Source organism: Bacillus rossius, chromosome 1, assembly GCF_032445375.1.
Source record: "Bacillus rossius redtenbacheri isolate Brsri chromosome 1, Brsri_v3, whole genome shotgun sequence".
Lineage (NCBI taxonomy): Eukaryota > Metazoa > Arthropoda > Insecta > Phasmatodea > Bacillidae > Bacillus > Bacillus rossius.
Genome location: NC_086330.1, coordinates 66,135,575 through 66,149,919, shown reverse-complemented (window position 1 = coordinate 66,149,919; position 14,345 = coordinate 66,135,575). Strand labels below are relative to the sequence as shown.

The window sequence follows — 14,345 nt, the reverse complement described above, 5'->3', positions numbered from 1 at the left end:
TGATGTTTGAAGAGTTTTGAAGTGTTCCTAAAAAACGATACTTTTTGCGAATTTAGGGTGGAATCGAAGTAAGTATATATTTTGTATAAATTTTTTATCAAATTTACACGTGAGTTTTATAACAACCAACCTAACCTAAAAATTTATTTGTGTAGCTCATTAATTTCATAATAAATTTTTAAATTGTTTTTATTATTCATGTTATAAATAAAAATAATTATTAAAAAATTAAAAAAAATCTATTAAAAATTACATACTTTGAAAAAATTATTCATTTTCAAAATTATTGACTTTATAACATATTTTCCAATTGTTTTTAATAAAAATTTGAAAATGTTTATTTAACTAATTTTTCATTTATAAGTAGTTGTTAATTTTGGAATGTTTTACATTCAATCCGGTAGACTGCGCTACCATCGGAGCATCAAATATTAAATATTGTTCTATTTTATTTTCAGTTTGTTCCGACAGTTGGTGCTGCGATCAAATTGAGAAAAATATTTGAAATTTTGTGTTATTATTGTGTTCGTTTAAGTCGTGTGCTAATTAAAATATTAACTATGAATATAAATTGATGTTTGAAGAGTTTTGAAGTGTTCCTAAAAAACGATACTTTTTGCGAATTTAGGGTGGAATCGAATTAAGTATATATTTTGTATAAATTTTTTATCAAATTTACACGTGAGTTTTATAACAACCAACCTAACCTAAAAATTATTTGGTAGCTTATTGACTTCATAACATATTTTTCGATTGTTTTTAATAAAAATTAGAATTTTATAACGTGAGTTTTATAAGAACCAACCTAACCTAAAAATTTATTTGTGTAGCTCATTAATTTCGTAATAAATTTTTTAAATGGTTTTTTATTCATGTTTTAAATAAAAATAATTATTAAAAAATTAGAAAAAAATTCTATTAAAAATTACATACTTTAAATCGTTTTCGGTGATAATTAAAAATTTTATTTTCAATAAATAACTCATATTCGTTGTGGATTACTTGAGTTTATTTCGTATAAATTTGTTAACAACCAACCTAACCTAAAAATTATTTGTGTAGTCTATTGACTTCATAACATATTTTTTCTATTGTTTTTAATAAAAATTAGAATTTTATAATGTGAGTTTTATAACAACCAACCTAACCTAAAAATTTATTTGTGTAGATCATTAATTTCATAATAAATTTTTTAAATTGTTTTTTTTTTATTCGTGTTTTAAATAAAAATAATTATTAAAAAATTAGAAAAAATTCTATTAAAAATTACATACTTTAAATCGTTTTCGGTGATAATGAAATTTTTTATTTTCAATAAATAACTCATATTCGTTGTGGATTACTTGAGTTTATTTCGTATAGGTAAATTTGTTAACAACCACCCTAATATAAAAATTATTTGTGTAGTTTATTGATTCCATAACGAATTTTTTCAATCATTTTTAATAAAAATTATTCATTTTTTAAATAAAAAAACTATTTAAAATAAAACTATAAAAAAATTTGAAAAAAATTCTATTAAAAATTATTTACTTCGGAAAAAATTATTCATTTTAAAAGTTATCAAGCCAAAAAATAAAATTACACGTTTTTTATCTAAAATTTGTTACAATAAATCTTTTTTGTTAATTAATTAAAATTTCATTCTCAATAAAAAAAAACTCACATTCGTTGCGTATTATTTTACAGTATATTTTTTTTTTTTTCAGAAAAATGCCACGTCTTCGAGGAAGAGCCAGAAATATTGGTCGACGTACTCCGAACGCGCAATTGGTCCATGATCGTCGAATAAATAGAACAGATGAAGAACACTCGGCGGATAATGCAAATCTGAGAGATCAAGTTGCATCTACACGTGCGAATGAAAATTCAGTACAACGCACTCGACGTCTTCGTGCTAATGCAGTAAGACAACGAGATGCACGTCAACAAGCGACGGATGCACATAGAGAACGTAACCAACGCCGGATGCAAAATGATCGAGCATTGACAAGAGCATCACTCAATCGCCTTGCGTTTGAATATGATCCTGAAATCAACTATTCGTCACATGCATTAATCTCGATTGGTAGTATGGACAAAAAGTGTCAACATTGTCATGCTTTCAAGTACAAAGGTGAATCAGCTGGTTTATGTTGCGCATCTGGAAAAATTTCACTGCCATCGCTAAATCCACCGCCGGAACCTTTAAAAACACTTTTAGCTGGCACCACATCTCAATCGAAAGTGTTTTTGCGAAAAATTCGTAAATTCAATTCATGCTTCCAAATGACATCATTTGGAGCAACAAAAATTGTTCATAATGAAAATGGTCGTAATTTCGAATCTACATTCAAAATTCAAGGTCAAGTGTACCACCAAATTGGTTCATTGCTCCCAATGCCTGATGCCGATCCAAAATTTTTACAAATTTATTTTATGGGCTATGAGGAGCAACAATCACACACACGCTGCGCTTACAACTATATAGAGCAGATGGAGGAACGAGAAATTGTGGACATTTTGGAAACGTTTTTGCAAAACCATAACCAGTTGTTACAATTGTTCAAGACTTTTTCTAGCAGACTGAAAAACGACAACTACGCCATTATTATTAAAGCAGACAAAGTGCCCTACGGAGAGCACGCAGGCACATATAATGTTCCAACTATTAATGAAGTTGCAGTTGTTATGGCTGGTGACCCATGTGAACGTCGGGACATTTGCATTCAACGCAGAGATAATACGATGCAAATAATTCAAGACAATCATCGTTCTTACGATGCATTGCAGTATCCGTTGATATTTTTGGAAGGAGAAGATGGATACCATTTAAGTATTAAACAAAGGAATCCAACTACAGGTACAACTTATAGACTATTTTACAGATTTTATTTTTCAAATAATTTCTGTATCTCTCATATATATATTTATTTGCAGGTGAAGAACTGATCAAGAAAGTTAGTGCTATAAACTTCTATGCATATCGATTGATGATTCGTGCTAATGAAGACAATACCATTCTCCGATGCAGACAGCTATTTCATCAGTATATTGTCAATATGTACGTAAAAATCGAAAGTGAGAGATTACGATATATAAAATTTAATCAAACAAAACTTCGTGCTGAGGAGTACATTCATTTGCGTGACGCCGTTATTGGTAACGTAGATGCATCTAATGACATCAACAACATCGGTAGCGCATATATTCTCCCATCATCATACAATGGTAGTCCGCGTCATATGCAAGAGTATATTCAAGACGCCATGACTTACGTACGTGCATATGGCCGACCAGATCTTTTTATCACATTTACGTGTAATCCAAACTGGGATGAAATTCAAAGTTTGTTGTTGCCAGGTCAAACATCGATGCATCGCCATGATATCACTGCATGTGTTTTTAAACAAAAATTAAAATCTTTGATGAATTTGATTACACATCACTCGGTATTTGGTGAAACACATTGTTGGCTTTACTCTGTTGATTGGCAAAAACGAGGTTTACCTCATGCGCATATTTTGATTTGGTTGGTGGATAAAGTACGCCCAGAAGAAATCGACAAAATTATTTCAGCCGAAATTCCAGATCCGAATGTTGATCAAGAATTGTTTGACATTGTAACTACTAATATGATCCATGGTCCATGTGGTACTACTCTAAACATAATGTCACCATGTATGGACAATGGAAAATGTACGAAACGTTTTCCAAAACCATGCCAATCTGATACTATCACCAATATTGACGGTTATCCATCTTACCGGCGTAGAGACGTAGACAAGGCGGTCAATCATATGAATTGCGTCTTTCAAACGGTGTGACAGTAGATATTGATAATCGCTGGGTAGTTCCATAATCACCATTGCTGTGCAAAACCTATAAAGCGCACATAAACGTTGAACTATGCAGTTCAGTGAAATCTATAAAATACATTTGTAAGGATGTTCACAAGGGCAGTGATAAAGCTGTATTCGCTGTTCAAAATGTAAATGACAATGATGAAATTACACGTTATCAAATGGGTCGATACATAAGCAGTAACGAAGCTATTTGACGCATTTTTACGTTTCCTATAAATGAAAGGGATCCTGCTGTTATACATTTGGCTGTGCATCTTGAAAACGGACAGCGTGTTTACTTTACAGAACAGACTGCACTACAACAAGCTTTAACGGCTCCAAAAACCACTCTTACTGAATTTTTCAACCTTTGTTGCCGACAAGATGTTGTTGGTCAATTCGCAAGGACATTAATGTATACTGATGTTCCTAAATTTTTTACGTGGAATAAACAATCAAAAAATTGGGAACCACGGAAACGAGGCATTCCAGTCCCAGGATTCACCGACATATTTATGAAAAATACTTTAGGTCGAATATATACAGTTCATCCTAAGCAACGCGAATGTATTTTTTTTGCGTTTGTTATTGGTTAACGTTCCTGGACCAACATCTTTCCGATATTTGCGAAAAGTCAATGGTACTTTATACGACACTTTCTTTGATGCGTGTCGTGAGTTACATTTATTGGAGGATGATAACCATTGGGATCTCACACTTGCAGATGCAGCACTGAGCTCATCTCCACAACAAATTCGTCAATTATTTTCAATAATATTGACAATGTGTTTTCCGTCTGAAGCATCTGCTTTGTGGGACAAATATAAAGACTCAATGAGTGAGGATATTTTACATCGGATTATAATTACTAATCAAAATCAAAATATTGAATTCTCCGCAGAAATATATAATGAGTCATTAATAATTATTGAGCATATTTGTATTCTTATTTCGAATATGCCGCTCATCCATTTCGGCATGCCAGCGCCGAACCGCCCAGCAGTAGATACCATCAACAGCGATATTCAACGGGAACATCACTTCGATAGAACTTCTTTGGCTACTTTTGTTGCCAATAATGAACAATTGCTCACTGCTGAGAAACGAAATGTATATGATCAAATTAATGTATCAATTGCAGCGCAACAAGGTGGATTCTTTTTTTTGGATGCACCAGGTGGTACTGGTAAAACATTCCTCATTTCATTGATACTTGCGCGCATCCGATCACAAAATAATATTGCATTGGCTATTGCTTCATCAGGAATCGCAGCAACGTTACTTGATGGTGGACGGACGGCGCATTCAGCGCTTAAATTACCTTTGAATGTTCACACAAATCCCGAAGCAATGTGTAACATAAAGAAGCATCAGGCATGGCTCAAGTTTTGAGAAAATGCAAAATTATTATCTGGGATGAATGTACCATGGCCCACAAGCATTCGCTTGAAGCTCTCGACAGGTCCCTGAAAGATATCAAGGATAATACTAGGCTTTTCGGTGGTGCTCTATTGTTGCTGTCTGGTGATTTCAGACAAACATTACCAGTCATTCCACGCGCGACATATGCAGACGAAATAAACGCATGTTTAAAATAATCTTATCTATGGCGAAGTGTCAGAAAATTATGCCTTACTATTAATATGCGCGTTCAACTTCAAAATGATCCATTAGCGTCAAGATTCTCTGAATAATTGTTGGATATTGGCAATGGTAAAATTGAATTGTATGAAGATACACAATATATTCGACTTCCAGAGAATTTTTGCAACATGGTGGCTACCAAAGATGAGTTAATAAACAGTATCTTTCCAGATTTGAGAAATAATTGTACTAATCATGGATGGCTACGAGAGCGAGCAATTTTAGCTGCGAAAAATTTAGATGTTGATGTCATCAATTTCAAAATACAGCAATTACTGCCTGGTAATGAAACTACATTTAAATCGATCGACACTGTTGTTGATCCTGATGAAGTTGTTAACTATCCTGTAGAATTTTTAATTCATTAGATTTACCTGGAATGCCACCACATAATTTGCGACTGAAGGTTGGTTCACCTATAATTTTGCTTCGAAATTTGAATGCTCCGAAATTATGTAATGGGACGCGATTAGTTATAAAAAAATCATGGGCAACATTCTTGAAGCTACTATTTTGAGTGGAAAATTTCAAGGTGAGGTTTTACTTCTACCACGGATCCCAATGATTCCTTCAGATTCGCTTATACCATTCAAACGTTTACAATTTACAATCCGCTTGGCATATATTATGACTATAAATAAGCCACAAGGCCAAACCATGACAATTTGTGGCTTGGATTTAGAAAATCCGGGTTTTTCTCACGGTCAATTATATGTTGCGTGTTCCAGAGTTGGAAAACCATCGAATTTGTTTGTTTATACACCTCAAGGATTAACTAAAAATATTGTACATCCAATAGCATTAAGATAAATTAAGTTTTTGTAAATTAATAAATAAATGTTATAAAATAGTTTCATTATAAGATTGTTTACCTTTACTTAAAACAAGTTAAAGTTTGTATTTACGATGCTGTTATTGCCACACTCCACGGATAATATCCCAACCTGTAATCAGTCATTTCATTCACTTAAAATTTTCGGTGACGCCTAGAAATATCCGTGTCAATAATCATAGACAGTGGCTGCTATTATCCAGTCTACAAATTTCATCCGTGGAGTGTGGTAATAGATGCATCTTTTTAGTTAACACAGCTTCTACATTTCACTTCACTCATACAGTATATGCATACTTACACACAAAGTATATACTCACATGCTACCGATCGGTCGAATTTGTATAAGTGTACATGTAATGAAGTTAGATATTAAAATAACTCTTGAATAATAATTTTCATCAAAACAGTCCAGATTGTTACAGCTTATTGAAGAATGTTTGAAATTTTCGAATTAACGACGTGTGTACAGGACAACGTCTGTCGGGTCTGCTAGTATATATATATATTTCTTGTGTGCGTGTGTATGTCACTGAACTCCTCCTAGACGGCTGGACCGATTTTGATGAAATTTTTTGTGTGAGTTCACGGAGATGCGAGGATGGTTTATATTCACAATTGGATATTTTATCTCGATTATGAGTTAAGAAAAAACTAAAAAAACACTCTTTAAAAGCAAAAAAACTAAGCATTGTTGATAATTAGCCTCCATGGCAACGGGCTTTTGCATTGTTGTTGCCTTCTGCGTAAACATGGGAAAGGTTTTTGGTAACGGCAGTGGCGTGCCCAAGAGGAGGGGTATGTATAATGAGAAGATACAAAATGTCCAGCGTAGAAATACTTACCAGCATATGTACATTTGGGCAGGACAATGTCTGTCGAGTCCGCTATAAAGATATATAGAGATATATATGTAGAAAGATATATAGAGATAGAGTTATAAATAGAAAAATAGAGAGAGTTATAGAGATATACATAGAGAGATAGAGAAATAGAGAGATAAAGAGAGATGCTTAGTATACGTTTAAAAAATTGATTGAGGCATTGCAACGCATGCCGGGCATTATCTAGTACACTATAAAATAATTTCAAATCTTTGGTAAACCTTCTTAATGTTATCTTAACTTATATATACGACCAATTATCAGTGCAAGGGATGGAATATAGTGTTTTAAGGTAAATAAAATTGGTTATTATGTAAGTTAGCATAGTATTAAATTGATGGTAAATTATTTAGTGCTGGATACTTAAAATTAAAACATTTTAACATTTTCGCTGCATGGAATATGAGAAAACATTTAGTCTATCATTTTGGAAAATTGTGTAAGTTAATTCCTCTAATTTTTCTAGATAATAATTAAATGCCATAGTTTTCGAAAAACTATTGATTAAATAGTAATTGGATATGCCGAATGTGTATTTATTTTTAACTTTACACCCATTACATTTTTTATTAACACGATATGTGCTTGGGTACGTTTTACAGAAAATTCTCTGGAAATTATATCTTTCAAGAGGAGTAACATTTCAGTTATTCAAAAATATACTTTATTACTGATTTAATATCCGATTTACAAAAATAACTTTAAAAAAAAATAATCTTATAGTGTCACATTTACTTAATATTTTACAGTGGTATTAAAAAACGTCTGCGAAACACATTCTTATATTTTGGAACATTAAAATGTTACTGGTTAAATAACTTTAACAGACTAATCATGCGTATCTTATTAATATTTAGCATACATTCATATAAGATTCTCACTACTCTCACTTATGATAGTAATATCAAAGTTGTGTAGTTACTGTTTTCAATTTATTCTTCTTAAGGCAAAAACAATTGGAAGCTACAAAAACCACTTAGTTTTAAGGATTTTTTTGTAAAGAACTATAATACAATGATATTTGTAACTACATATAATATTGTTACTAGTAATGAGTTAAAAGTAATTTTTTCAAAAAAAATCCAATTATATAAGAGCTTAGGTATTGAGCATATTTTTTTAAAAGACCCAAGTAAAATGTTAGCATACCATTTGGATGAGTAAAGCCAATGCCCTCTGAATAAATATGAATTTAAATTATTGTTGTTAAGTTTATAACATGCCTGGGTTTTACTTAGTAAACAGATGTGGTTTAATTTAATATTTTCCTGATATAAACACCCAATAAGAGCTTACTACTACGTAACAGTTTTAAATTGATTTAAAAATAAAAAAAACAAAGGTCCTAATGTGTAATGTCTCATTGGCGAGTCACTACAATGTTAGATGTTCGGGTTGGAATCCATGTCTGGTATCTCTTATTTCTGTTTTCATGGTTTCCTCCAAATATAACTCCAAGAAATATGCTGCAGTGTCTCTTTATTAAATTATTAATGATTTCTCCCTCAATATAATTGATTTTAGTAATTAAAACCGTTAAGCGCGAATAAAACAAAAAATAAAATTATTCTGATTTCTAACTAATTTGTTTGATTTTACCCGGTAACGATCTCGGCCGTTTTTATTTTTCTTAACCCTTTGGAAGTTATCTGTACAAAATTAAAGCAGCTATCGTGTACAAAAGAAGTGAGATTTATGTAAATTAATATCTGAGTTGACGAATTTTTTTGGGGACTAAGGAAATGTTAGGGTTAAAATTTTCCGTAAGTGTAACCACGGTGACGACTGCAGTGTAACGTGTTTCTTCGAAACATACCTAAGTGTGCATGTGTTTATGGTTGGATCTGACTTGCAGCGAGTGTCAATACTTCACTCACCGTGAAAATGTTTCGGCAGTCCGCTGGCTCACTGCTCGTCCACTCGCACTAAGCTTTATCGCCCTGTCCGCTGGCCATTTATACTGCCCGCCGAGCCTGCCGGGGACTGCTGGAGGAAGAGGGGTGGTTGGTTGGTTTTTCCACGGGTGGGGGGAGGGAGGTAAGGTACCACAGAACTATCGCGAGGAGCTGCAGCACTGCGTCCGCTTCTGGAGAAGTCTGTAGATTACTGCACACACACACACACACACACACACACACACTCTCTCTCTCTCTCTCTCTCTCTCGTTCCCCGCATCCTCGACCTAGCCGCGACGATGGCTCTTACCATTGTGTACACACGCGCAGCCTTAAGGTCGAGTGCTTCTGCGCGGTTCCTGCTAAGTCCGTGTGCTCACAACATTGCCGCCTCATAAACCATCGATAGGCATTTGTTTAGCTCGACATTAATTTAACAAAAAAAATAAGCTTACTATTCGAAATTTAAACGTAACAATAAATTTATAATCATATATTTTTTTCACAATGAAAAATATATTTGCTTTTCCTTATTTAACAATTTACCCTCTGTGGTCTATTCTATAACGTAAAAATTAAATTATTTATTATTTTATCATACACTTCATTAAATATATTTATTTAATACGGTGTGATCAAATATTTCGTAAACATTGCCTTATAATATTTTTTCACTTTATCAAAATTTTTTTTCCTTTTAGCTATTTATTTTTAATTTTTGTACAAATAATTATTCACAAATAGTTTATTTACTGATATTATTAAATAATACATGTTTTTTGGCATTTGGTAGGGGGATTCATGAAAACTGAACAGAAATAAATGAACGGAAATATGACATAAAGATGGCAGACCCACGTGTAGAAACATAAACACGAATATAGTCACTTTCGTAAACATTGGGGGACATTTTAAACGTATTGGTGTGCCAAATTAATTTTTATGATAATGAAACTAACCCAGAATATAATTATTGTACTTAGAACTGTCATAGAATAAGGTAATAGAAATTTAAAACATCTACGAATACTGGTATTACGGCAAATATAATATGTATTTTCTTCCTGAATTCCAATAAGCTTAGCAGCACAGTGGTAGAGCGCGTACTAGACAGCATAAAGGGGCGTAGTTGAATTCTCATCACTGGAACAAATTTTTATATATTTTTTTAACAATTAAAATAAAATATTAATATTAAATCTATAAAGTTAACTTTGTTTGTAGGAAAAAATTTACGGACATATATAAATACAAATAAACATACATCTACTTAGTGTTATAATATGAGTTTTAAATGTTTCAGGTTAATTTTTTTTTTAATGCCATAGAAGTATAACTTTTAACGTGTGCGGAAATGTTGTAGTACTAACCGCTTAGTGAATTTGAACAAGATGGGCTGTATTAAAAAAAAATTATGTTAATAATAATGTCCAAAGCTGGGTTTTAGAATTTTTCAAAATGTTTTTTGCTTAAAACCGAGCTGTTCCTAATAGTTTCAAATATCCGTATGTTTCGTGCTGCCATCTGCAGTTTATGGTGTCAGTCAACGTTTACGATTCAGGCAGCGAATTCTAGTGGTTGGCACAGAAAGTTAAGTGTGTGATTCGCGTCTAGAAATTTTGGTAGGTACTTGGAAAGCAATTATTTTTATTGATTAATATATTTCTTCTTCAAATTTTATATCCGAGTTTCGTTTTATATGTTTATTTTCAACATGAAAAACATGGGACCAAATAAAATTGCTTGATACTGATGTTATATGTTTACACATTACTGGCGAGTAATGAAATAATTGCTCATATTTTCTTTTAATTAATACGTTAATCCACACATACCTCAGAATGTAAAGTGCCTTAAGCAAAAACCGGTTTTTCAACCAATTATGCTCAAAGTATACCAGAATACCGTTAAAAGATATTTCATTATAACTTAATTTATTTTATATTTTAAAGGACCTTGAAGTCTCAAATGTAAATAAACCCTGCAAAAGGGTTTTTGTTTGAATATGGTTATTAATATGAAATGTTAACTATATGAATGCATTGTATTCCAGTGACTTGCCAAAAAATAACATTAAACATAATTTTTTTAAAACCAATTATTTTGATAATCTAATTCGATTAACAGTTTTTTGTGTCACATAATTGACCGTACATATTATATTTGATATTCTATCTAAACAAAACTTTATAAATTTATTATTATATCTCATTTCAAGACAATTATATATTAAAACTATATTATCAAGTTTGTTTATGCTTGTACAGTGAATTTATAAGAATTTGGTTAAAATATATAAATTTATCGCAGTTTTAAAAATATTTATAAAATTAATAGTTGAAGGTTTTTAAAACTTCTATTTAAAACAACATATTGAGGAATTTAAAATACTGTCCGAAAAAAATTAAAAAATAGAAGATTTAATGAAGTTAATAATGCAGATGTCATTAAAACATAATGCTTCTTAAAAATCTGTTTGCTTAAATTAATAAGTAATAAGGTAAAATTCTATATTTTAAAAGAGGATTACATATTATCATATCAATGTGATTTGTGTTATCAGCACCTCTTTAATTTTTGGAACTGTAAAGAAAATTAATTTATTTTTGGTGCACGTAAAATTACAGCCTTACTTTGGAAATAATATTCCAAATTCTTTAAAAATATATCTTTTTAACTGATTAAATAAACAGTTTCAATGCATATGTTGTCGAAGCATGTAACGTATTTCATTACTTATATCTGTGTAGTTATGAATAAATTCGTCTTCGTTGTTAATTGTTAAGGTTTTTATTTAAAAGCGATGTAAACAAGTAAATGTCCAAACTGCAAGAATAATTAAAAGAATCATTTAAAACTTTTAATAAGTTTTTAAATATTTAATGAATATTTTGGTTATTTGCTTCAAAGACACCGAAATCTTTTTTGCCTCAATATTTTTACTATAATTATTTCAAATTTATTGCATAATTTTTGGTTAATTTATAGCGAAAATGTTTGTACAATTTTTTTGCAAAAAATTTTCTATACTTTAAGAATTACCATTGTAAACATACTATATTTGTTTGGATGTTAGGTGAAATTTTAATGAAACTAGCTATTGCCTGGCATGCGTTGCAATGCCTTATTCAATTATTTGTAATTTTTTGAAGTAGTTACACATATACAGAGCATCTCTCACATCTATCAAACTTCAAATCTAACTCAACACATAGGCTACCTACACCGTCCTTTTTACGGTAAGTCCTTGTGTTTAATATTGGCTATATTTTCGTATCACCGTTTACTACATTCTGTCTCATCATAGTGTCGTATTAAAGTTCATTTGTTTGATTTAATTAGGTAATATTTATGTCGTTCTAAGGTCGCAGATATTGTCACAGTATATTGTCGTATAAAAGTTAATTTGTAAATGGGTTTAATTAGGTATTGGTATTCTGTCACAGTACTCACATTATATTGTCGTTCGTAAAAAAATTTATTTGTAAAAAAAATATTTCTTAAAGTATTCTCGTATTATTATTGCTAGGAATATTGTAGTCTTTCCTTGTCTGACACCGACTCCAAAAATAACAATAATTGTAACTACATTATACCTACCTTCTTGCGTGGTAAACACATAGATCGTACCTACATATTGATGAGTAGAAAAAGTAAGTTGATTATTAAAATGTAGAAAAATATGCAATTATTTTTTTTAGTGCATATTAATTTGTTTTGGAATAGTTTTATTTTTAAGTCGGTTATTTGTTAAAATTTGTGTTTATTTTTGGATTTTTAGTGAATCTGAAGTACACTAACTAATTTGTCTAAATATGGGGAGACCTACTAAACGTGCTGCTCATATGAGACAGCGCCGTTTAAATGAAACAAACGAAGTCAGGGAGAAACGCCTATCTCAACAGAGGAAATCTACCTCGAGGACAATTTCAAAAGAAACTTGCGAAGAGCGCAAAAATAGACTTGCAAAAATGCGGCTTTACTTGAAAAAGTTTTGAACAGGGAAAATATCGAAAAACATAGTCACCGTCATGGCTTGATCAACGATCGTCTCTCGAATGAGACGGAGGAGCAACGTGCCCACCGACTCAGCGTGATACACGATCATCTATCAAAAGAGACAGAAGAGCAACGCGCAAACCATCTCAGCTTTATCCACGTTACGGTAAGTGACAAAAAAATCCGTATAGCCTATGAAATATTCGGCCGAGTATCGTTAATTTGCTGCTAAGAATTGAAGATTACCGTTACTTAGTCATGGATACCATAATCAGAATCCAACCAAACTTTTATCAAACTACCCTTGAAGTACATCCTTAGCAATAAAAAAAGAATCATCGAAATCGGTTGGCGTGGTATTGAGTTATTCGTCCATTTGTCGCGCAAATACTTAATGCAAATTTAAGACTTATGTGGTTTTCTAATGGCTGCCATTGTCAGAACTGGACCAAATTGAAAGGGACCACACGGGAAGCACCAGATTTCAAATAAAAAAAAGAATCATCAAAATCGGTTCACCCAGTCGAAAGTTCTGAGGTAACAAACATAAAAAAAAAAAACGAATTGAGTACCTCCTCCTTTTTTGAAGTCGGTTGATAAATAAAATATGATTGGCTGAGAAAGAAGCATCGATGGAACGAATGGTTGGGTTAAGCAGGGCCAAGTCTCCCAATCACGTATATAAATGCTGGCTTGTCCATGTTTGCCCAAGAGGGGATGAATCATCCAGACACCGGTCACCTGGACGCGTGGTGGAATGAGGTGTTCGGCGACCCCCACCGGGAGCTGCGTCCGTCGGCGACCTGTCACGCGTGGGGCAAGACCCGGGGGACAGGGAGGGGCGCCCGCGATGACCGACATCCCCGACCGCACGGGACCCGGAGCGACACGCGGGCCCGAGGCCTCGGCGGTGACGGGCTCCCGAGGTCGCGTGCCACCTCCTCCTGCTCTTCGGCGGTCTTCGGGTGACTCACCGCCGCCCGGGGGAATCCCCCGCCGACAGCTCCGGGACGCCTGCGCGTCACTCGTCACTGCTGTCAACTGGATGACAGCCCGATGGAGAAGGTTATAGTTTAGAGACCTGAAAAATTCGCGGGTTCATTTCGTGTTATGCTAAAATTCAAATAATTATACCTTGGTGCTGCTTCTGCCATTGGTTCACTGTTAATCTGGAGGACTGAGGGCCATTTAGAGACCCTCACTCAACAGAAGTGTCGAATCACAGGCAAACACAGTCGAGACGACTCACAAGTCAGCAGCCAATGAA

At 32.9% G+C, this 14,345-nt stretch overlaps 1 protein-coding gene across 1 annotated transcript in view; it reads right to left on the bottom strand.

The window, feature by feature from the left end:
* The window catches only part of LOC134528946 (hemocyte protein-glutamine gamma-glutamyltransferase-like), a 55,070-nt gene extending 45,907 nt beyond the window's left edge, over positions 1–9,163 (bottom strand). The window contains exon 1 of the mRNA XM_063362642.1: positions 9,062–9,163. The gene's annotated coding sequence lies outside the window, so the exon portion shown is untranslated. The remainder of the gene's footprint in view (positions 1–9,061) is intronic.
* Between the last annotated feature and the right edge of the window lie 5,182 nt (positions 9,164–14,345).